The following is a 9,747-nucleotide window of genomic DNA, read 5'->3' on the forward strand; positions in this document are numbered from 1 at the left end:
TCACTTTTTTTCTGTCGTACGAGAATTTTCGTACTTTAGTAACCTATTCGAATTCCATATGAGACTAGCATACAAAAAAAAAATGCGATCTATCGTCCGATAATTTTATTGAGTGTACTAGGCTTTACCCTCCCCCTCTGTTCAGACCTCTGGGAAGGAGCACATTTTATTAGGCCAACTTTGGAGTCATCTGTTAGTACATGAACATCTTGACTGAAATTGGGGTCAGTAACATTGTTCCTATACACCATACTGCCTTCAGCTATTGAAAAGCTGTCTCTGCCCCTTTATTCCATTTCATTCTGGTGGACTTGATCCCCAGCATTTAATTGCTACATAAAACAAATATCTGGACAGTACTTTCACCTATGAGTTAACACACACAATCATGCTTTTTCAGTAATTGGACTTTCCTCTTCCGCTGAGGCAAGTATGGGCTGGCGGGCCATTTTTTTTTGCAGTGGCGGTGGCAGAGGTTGGCATTCTTCACCCGTATCCCTGCCATCACTGCATGAGTGGTGACACATCCACCCATGCTGATGGTTTTCAGTGTGTGTGAGTACGCCAAGGACAGCGTGGGCAGGGAGAAGATCGCGGCTCTCCTATATATACCCTGTTGGGGATACATGCAAGGTCGCTTTTTGTTCTCTGGCAAAGACACCGATGGACAATGATCCAAAACACTGCAAAAGCAACCCAGGAGCTTTTGAAGCAAAAGAAGTGGAATATTCTGCAATGGCTGAGTCAATCACCTGATCTCAACTCAATTGAGCATGCATTTCACTTGCTGAAGGCAAAACTAAAGGCAGAAAGAGCCACCAACAAAGAACAACTGAAGACAACTGCATTTAGAGCCTGTCAAAGCATCAGAAAGGAGGAAACACATTATTGGACTCCAGACTTCAGGCAGTCATTGCCAGTAAAGGATTATCAACCAAAAAATAAAAATGAACATTTTATTTATGATTATATTAATTTGTCCAATTACATTTGAGCCCCTTAAAATGGGGAAGCTGTGTATAAAAATGGTTGCAGTTCCTAAAATTTGTACTTGATATTTATGTTCAACCCCTTGAATTAAACCTGAAAGTCTGCACTATAAATTCATTTGGATTGATTCATTTTAATTTTATTTTGGTGGCATATAAAGCCAAAATTATGAAAATTGTGTTTGTGTCCAAATATATATGGACCTAACTGTGCCTCATTGCTATCAGCCATATGTTTTATATTCCTTATATCTGTGTCTTTGCAGTTTGTGGTTTGTGCCCCTTCCACAAGTTATGCTTTTCTTTATAGATTTTATGGATTGAGTTGCGATTCCTCTCCTTTATTGGCCTCTCACCCCACTGACAGGACACCTGCATTACCAATAGGTCACACCACTGAGTTTTCCCTCTCTGGGGATGAAGAAATCACCAGCTATCTCCAATTCTTCACTGTCTCCTATCCAGATGGATGGATGGATAAATGGATCTCAGATCTCAACAGCATACATGCGTGAAGAAAAATCATACAACCTGTATAAAACTCACATTTAATAAAGGATAAATTATTGCACTTACAAGAAATGGCAATATTGGCAGTGCTAACCATGAATCGCTTGTTTCTCATACACAATGACAGGACAGCTAGATGCAAAGATGGCCATGGGATGACGTCATAGGTAGGTTGCTCGGATAAAATGATTTCAAATGCTTTACAATGGCTACCAAAACCAGAAAGACGTGGAAGAAAACAGAAGTTGAAAGAGGAAAGAACACTTGGGACTAGGGGGCGATCAAGGGGTTAACTGTGTTCCCTCACTGTGTTCTCACTGTAGGGGGGGTGGGACTTACTAGGGGAAGAGATAAATCGGTGTTCATACTTTGAACATACGATCAGTCTCTTCTTCACTAAGAGAACCGGGATCTGTGTGTTCCCAGTGCTTGCTCTGTCATGAGCGATCGCGGGTGCCCGACAGTCATCGTGCCCATTGGGCACTCACATCGGCTTTGGGGGGGTGTGCTGCCGTGGGTGCGCCCTTAGTGTCCATAAGGCGAAGCGACATAAGGTAACTTCGCTTCGCTCAGCCGTGCCATTCTGCCGCAGTAAAACTTCAAGGGGTCTGAATATTTTTTCAAGGCACTGTATATTCAGGCTTTGTTAAGTAGAAGACAATATTTTTCCCTGTCAAAAATATTTTATTAAAGTGGAGTTCCACCCATAAATATAACATTACATCAGTAGTTTTAAAAAAATGTCATTAGTCCTTTACAAATTTTTTTTTTTTTTTTTAGATGCCTTCAAAGTGTTGCTAGGCAGAATAGTTAATCTTCCCACTTCCTGCACCTAGGTGCTTAATGCTTCCTAACCTACACCGCACAGACTCCTGGGAATGTAGTGGGTGTAACTTTCCAGGAGTCTGTGCACTCCCCAGTCTCAAAGAATCATGTGACTTGGACAGCACAGGTGCTGAAACCTGATCTGACACTGCTTGTGCAGCACTGAGCATGTGCGAGGTCTGCAAGGCTGAAATCCAGGAAGTCATACAGTCTGGCTTCATGATGCCCACACTTAAGATGGCCCCAGTCAATTTCTATTTTATAAAGTGTCTAAATGCTGTAACAACCTAACAAAACGGACCTTAGTTTACAGACTAACTTTACTAGAATACATTAAGTTTGTGTATTACAGGGGTATTTATATTTAAAAAGTGAAATTGTGGCCGGAACTCCGCTTTAAATACATGCAATATTTTTCAAGCCATGGAATGTACTGAGATTTTTGCATGAATGTTCATATAATGTTCATACCTAATAATCCTAAAACAGCACTATTTGTAGACTTAATAGACGGGACCCCTAGACATCTTCAGATTCTTATCTTTTTTATTTTCTCTGCAGCCAAAATTGCGATAGCATGAGCATGGAAGACTTCAATAATCAGTATTAGGGTGTTAAAAAGTAAACTTTCTTGGATTATGGTCAATGAAAAATTGACCAGCATCCTTAAAGACAAACAAACAAGATTCAACAAGGTATGGTCCCCTTGGATTAAATACCTCCAAACTCCATGATCCTTAGGTCTGAATATTGAAATGGTTTAGATATATATGCATGAATTCCGACTTGATGATAGTAATTTTATTATCTCTAATCTGTGTTTTATTTATTTATTTATATCTTTATTTATTTAGAGAAAAAAAAAAAAAGAAAAAAAGAAGGAAAAATAATTCCCCCTTTTTTTAAAAGTTATTTTCTTCCCTGGGATATGTACCCCTTGTTTTTCTTCCCCTTTTGTAATTTCACTTGTATCCAGACTAATGTTATTCAATCTTTAATCTTTAATAAAAACCTATTGAATCGGAGATTGAATGTGTGGTGCACCCCCATAGAGTAACGTTATTAACTCAATACATTTTTATTATCTATTTATTTATTAGATTTAGCAGGAATTTTGTAAATTATGTTATGTTTGCGTCTGCTAATAATGATTTTAGTGTATTTTTATCGAAAATATCGTTTTGACCTGTATGTAACCACTGCCTCCAAGCAGACCATTGCCAAAGCTTGCAAAGTTGAGGCTACACTGTTGGACCATGTATCATAGCATTTAAAATTCTGGCAGCCGTATCTATGGAAATAGAAGAATACTTTAAATAATCTGCACAGGTGGTTGAGCGTACAGTTGTTTAGTTGTTTATTATTATTATAGTTTGTGTGTGACCGAGCCTGGGTATGCCCAATAGGCTCTGTATTGTATTGGGGTTTTTTTTACGTTGAAATTACAATGAAAACAACTTTAAATTTTTTTTTACAATTCTGACAGACATGGGTCAATATATACACGATATTGTCAAAAGTGTTGGGATGCCTGCCTTTACACGCATATGAACTTTAATAGCATCCCAGTCTTAGTCCATAGGGTTCAATATTGAGTTGTCTCACCCTTTGCAGCTATAAAAGCTTCAACTCTTCTGGGAAGGCTGTCCACAAGGTTTAGGAGTGTGTCTATGGGAATGTTTCACCATCCTTCCAGAAGCGCATTTGTGAGGTCAAGTACTAATGTTGAACGATAAGGCCTGGATTACAGTCTCCACTCTAATTCATGACAAAGGTGTTCTATTGGGATGAGGTCAGCACTCTTTGCAGGCCAGTCAAGTTCCTCCACCCAAAAATCGCTCATCCATGTCTTTATGGACCTTGTTTGTGCACTGATGCGCAGTCATGTTGGAACAGGAAGGGGCCATCCCCAAACTGTTCCCACAAAGTTGGGAGCATGAAATTGTCCAAAATGTCTTGGTATGCGGACACCTTAAGGGTTCCCTTCACTGGAACTAAGGGGCCAAGCCCAACCCCACACCATAATCCCCTCTCCACCAAATGATTTAGACTAGTGAATTGACCTCTGAAGTTGGAACTTCGGGTGACATCACGATCAACGTTTGGCACGCACACATGCTCTGCTGGTTTTCTTGTTTGCTCTGCTGGTTCTCTACTGGCGTTAAATGCGTGTTAGCACAGAAACTCATGAGTGGGAAATTTGTATATTTTAAATCTTGACAATAAAACGGAATTGCACTATGGAGATTTCTATACCTTTTTATGTGACTATTATCCTGCCAACCTATTGAGAGAAGTGGAGGAGCTGAAAAAACGGCACCTATGATAGGTGTATTTACATTCATAATCTGTGGAGGAACTGGAGAATTGACAACTGAGCATTCATCTGTAACAGGCTCATTTAGACCCCTTTCACACTGGGTCGGGTTGCAGGCGCTATAACGCTAAACATAGCATCTGCAAACCAACCTGAAACAGCCCCAAGGGCTTTCACACGGAAGTGGTGCGTTAGCAGGACGGTAAAAAAAGTCCTGCTAGCGGTGAAGGTCCTTTGGAGCGCTGAAGGAGCGGTGTGTATACCGCTCCTGCCCATTGAAATCAATGGTGCACCGCAAAATTGATGGTAAAGCGCCGCTAAAAATAGCTTTACCGCTGACGCCGCACCCACCCCAGTGTGAAAGGGGCTTTACGCTTATACAGTGCCTTGCAAAAGTATTCACCCCCTTGGCTTTTTACCTATTTTGTTACATTACAGCCTTTAGTTCAATGTTTTTTTTAATCTGAATTATATGTGATGGTGAAGTAAAATTTTAAAAATATATACATAAAAATATTTTTCAGAAATAAAATATTTTAAATAAATAAATAACTGATAATTGGCACGTGCGTATGTATTCACCCCCTTTGTTATGAAGCCCATAAAAAGCTCTGGTGCAACCAATTACCTTCAGAAGTCACATAATTAGTGAAATGATGTCCACCTGTGTGCAATCTAAGTGTCACATGATCTGTCATTACATATACACACCTTTTTAAAAGGCCCCAGAGGCTCCAAAACCTAAGCAAGAGGCACAACTAACCAAACACTGCCATGAAGATCAAGGAACTCTCCAAACAATTTAGGGACACAATGTTGTTGAGAAGTCAGGGTTAGGTTATAAAAAAAATATCCAAATGTTTGATGATCCCTAGGAGTACCATCAAATCTATCATAACCAAATGGAAAGAACATGGCACAACAGCAAACCTGCCAAGAGACAGCTGCACACCAACATTTCCGGACCGGGCAAGGAGGGCATTAATCAGAGAGGCAGCACAGAGACCAGGGGCGGACTGACCATTGAGTCACTCGGGCACTGCCCGAGGGCCCCATGCCACTAGGGGGCCCCATCCGGGTTGCCAGGCTCAGTAAAACCAGGGACAGTATGTAAAAATCTGTGTTTTTTTTAGATCTGTCCCTGATATGTCCGAAAATGACATGCTTTTAATGTGAATATCCCAAGATTTTAGCTGCCCGCCTCTGCACTACCTCCTGGCGTGGTGGCCATCTGTAAGCCAGAGGGGCCCCATAATCTTCTATTGCCCGGGGGCCCCATGAGTTGTCAGTCCGCCCCTGACAGAGACCTAAGGTAACCCTGGAGGAGCTGCAGAGTTCCACAGCAGAGACTGGAGTATGTGTACATAGGACGACAATAAGCAGTACACTCCATAGAGTTGGGCTTTATAGCAGAATGGCCAGAAGAAAGGCATGATTCCCCGTACACACCATCACTTTATGTGATGAAAAAAAACGACATTTTCTGTGAAGTAAAAAATGACGTTTTTGAAACTTCAATTTTCAAAGACGAAGTTGCCTACACACCATCATTTTTCTCACAATGTTCTAGCAAAGCGAGGTTACGTTCTCACCACTTTTTCCATTGAAGCTTGCTTCATAAGTAGCTTCTGGGCATGCGCGGGTGAAAAAACTTCGTTTTAAACAGCGTTTTTTACTACACACGGTCAATTTCTGTGAAGTAAAAAATGAAGTTTTGAAAAACGACACATAAAATTGAAGCATGCTTCAATTTTTTTTGGTCGTTTTTTACAAGACATAAAATGACGTTTTCCCCCACACACGGTCAATTAAAGTGACGTTTTTAAAAATGTCGTTTTTTTTCATCACATAAAGTGATGGTGTGTACGGGGCATTACTTTCAGCAAAAAAACAAAATGGCACGTTTTGAGTTTGCGAAAAGGCATGTGGGAGACTCCCATAATGTATGGAGGAAGGTGCTCTGGTCTGATGAGACTAAAATGTAGCTTTTTGGCCATCAAAGAAAACGCTATATCTGGCACAAACCCAACACATCACATTACCCAAAAAACACCATCTCCACAGTGAAACATGGTGGTGGCAGCATCATGCTGTGGGGATGTTTCTCAGCAGTCGGGCCTGGGAAACTGGTCAGAGTTGAGGGAAAGATGGATGGTGCTAAATACAGGGATATTCTTGAGCAAAACCTGTACCACTCTGTGATTTGAGGCTAAGACGGAGGTTCACCTTCCAGCAGAACAACGACCCCAAACACACTGCTAAAGTAACACTTGAGTGGTTTAGGGGAACCATGTAAATGTGTTGGAATGGCCTAGTCAAAGCCCAGACCTCAATCCAATAAAAAATCTGTGGTCAAATTTAAAGATTGCTGTTCAACAGCACAAACCATCCAACTTGAACGAGCTGGAGCAGTTTTGCAAGGAGGTATGGGCAAAAATCCCAGTGGTAAGATGTGGCAAGCTCATAGAGACTTATCCAAAGCAACTTGGAACTGTGATAGCCGCAAAAGTTGGATATACATAGTATTGACTTTAGGGGGTGAATAGTTTGCGTTTCTTCAAGGGCCCCAACCTTGCCGACCAAGCATTTTTTTATCAATTCCTGGCCAGAGGGATAAAACTGGGACTGTTATAGCAAACTAGGACTGTCTTTATATACTGTTGCTAGGTAAATGCAATTCAGTTCTGTTAAAGTGATACTAAAGTCTTGTTTTTTTCATTTAAAAAATAACAAACATGTTATACTCACCTCCTCTGTGCTGTGGTTTTTGCACAGAACAGCCGGATCCTTCTCTTTTTGGGATCCTTCTCTTCTTGGCCAGCACTCCTAGCCCCTGCTTCCTGCCCTCACAGCAAGCAGCTTGCTATGGGAGAACCTAAGCCGAGTCGGTGTGTCCATTCAGACACAGAGAAACGAGATGAGGTTTAACCCCTTGCCGCCGAGCGTACGCACATATGCGGCTTTGGTTTTTGGGGGTTATACCGGAATGATGCCCGCAGCTGCAGGCATCATCCTGGTACCGTTGTTTAGCGCGGGCAATTGGCTATCCAGGCATAACAACCGATGCGGCTAAACCGCTCAGTTGTTATACCGGAGGAGCGGGAGGGGCCTCCCCGCTCTTACCGGGCTTACCGTCCCACCGATCCATGATGCGGCACCTCCGGCACCTAGCCACTCGATCCAGTCTCCTGAATGTAAACATGGAAGTGACGTCACAACGTCACTTCCGGTTTACTCGGCTGCCAATGGTGCCGGATTTAAAAAAATATACAGTATTCAGAATCGCCGTTTTTTGCGATCTGAATACTTTGAAGTGTAAAGCAGGGATTTGGGGTCTTCTAGGCATGTCTTTCTTTGAAAGTGTCTCCTTCATGATACTTCACCAGCTCTCACCTATTTATTTCAACAGCACCTTAAAATCAACACTTTAGTGAGCCTATCCTCCTTGAATTCTACCCTGGTCATTCTATATCCAACACCAATTAATGCCACCACAGCCTTCCTACACCTAGTTTCTCCACTTGTTCAGGTTGTGCCCTAATCTTCTGTATCATATATTTATGTAGGTTTGTTTTGTGTGGAATTTGCATACCTAGAATTGTCAGCTCATCCCATGATTTAGAAACAAACATACATTACACACATTCTTTGGCTGATTAAATGTAGTTTGTGCACTAATTCTGAACTCAAATGTCTGTAGTTTAGTAGACGTGAAGTCAGAAAGTAAAGATTTGCTATGTTATATGGAACATCTAGAAATGTTAATAGTACTAAGCATTACCCTGAAAAATCTACCGTTTGTTTGGAATACTACCTGAAAAATAGTGCACTTATTGGGTGTACGTACAGACTCTTAGCTGTGTATCACCGCGGACGGAATTCCGCAGGGATTTTGATCTCATGGTTAGTACAACCATGAGATCAAAATCCGCCAGAGGATTTATCCGCGGAAACGGTCCCCCGGACCGTTTCCGCGGATAAATCCTCTCGTGTGTACCCGGCCTAACATTATGAAGCAAAATCATGCTCTTCTATACCGGAATGGACTGCCTCAATAGACAGAGACAGTGCAGAACATGGCATAGTAAGTCGGTAATGGGGAGAAGATCAGCTGCAGGGATCCCACAGGCGACTTTGCCCTCTGCCTGATTTTTTAAAGTTCTGTCTGTAATATACACATTTTGTTAATTTCATGTACAGCACGCTATATCCCTTATAATAAAGTATTATGATGATGGTAATAATCACGAATAATATAAAACAACTTACAAAGGTAGTGTAGAAGTGGGCCAACACACATGTATATAGGGACATTGGCCCAGGTGCAATTCATGAAGGTTGGAGGTATGCAGAATATGAATCAGACAGCAGATGCACTCATTGGGACTTGCAACTCCTGTCGTAAGTTCCAGTGAGTGCACCTGCTTCATATTATACAACTTACATATATAGATAGATACCGTATATACAGGGCTGGGACAAGGGGTGAGCTTGAGGGGAAGCTTCCCTGGACACCATGGTATTATGGGAGATTGGATTTGTGCGGGAAGGGGGAATTTGAGGTTCAGCAGGTATATGTATTGTTCTAGAAGGGGAAATCTGGGGGAGGGGGGATTGTGCTAGGAGGGGGGATTTGAAGTGGGGGTAGAAGATGTGTACTAGGAAAATAAATTGTAGGGGTAGAGGATTTGTGCTAGGTGGGGTGATATTTTTTTTCAGCAAATGAACGGGTTTGTACTGGTCTCTGTTCTACTTCATCCCAAAGGTGTTATATCTGGTTGAGGTAAGGACTCTGTGCAGGCCAGTCAAGTTCCTCCACCATAAACTCACTCATCCATGTTTTTTTGGACCTTGCTTTGTGCACTGGTCAAAATAATTTGGTGGAGGGGGGTTATGGTGTAGGGTTGTTTTTCAGGGGTTGGGCTTGACCCCTTAGTTCCAGTGAAGGGAACTCTTAAGGCGTCAGCATACCAAGACATTGTGGACAATTTCATGCTCCAAACTTTGCAGGAACAGTCTTGGCGATGGCCCCTTCCGGTTCCAACATGACTGCACAACAGTGCACAAAGCAAGGTCCATAACGACATGGATGAATGAGTTTGGGGT

The sequence above is a fragment of the Rana temporaria genome, chromosome 4, assembly GCF_905171775.1.
Source record: "Rana temporaria chromosome 4, aRanTem1.1, whole genome shotgun sequence".
Classification (NCBI taxonomy): Eukaryota; Metazoa; Chordata; class Amphibia; order Anura; family Ranidae; genus Rana; species Rana temporaria.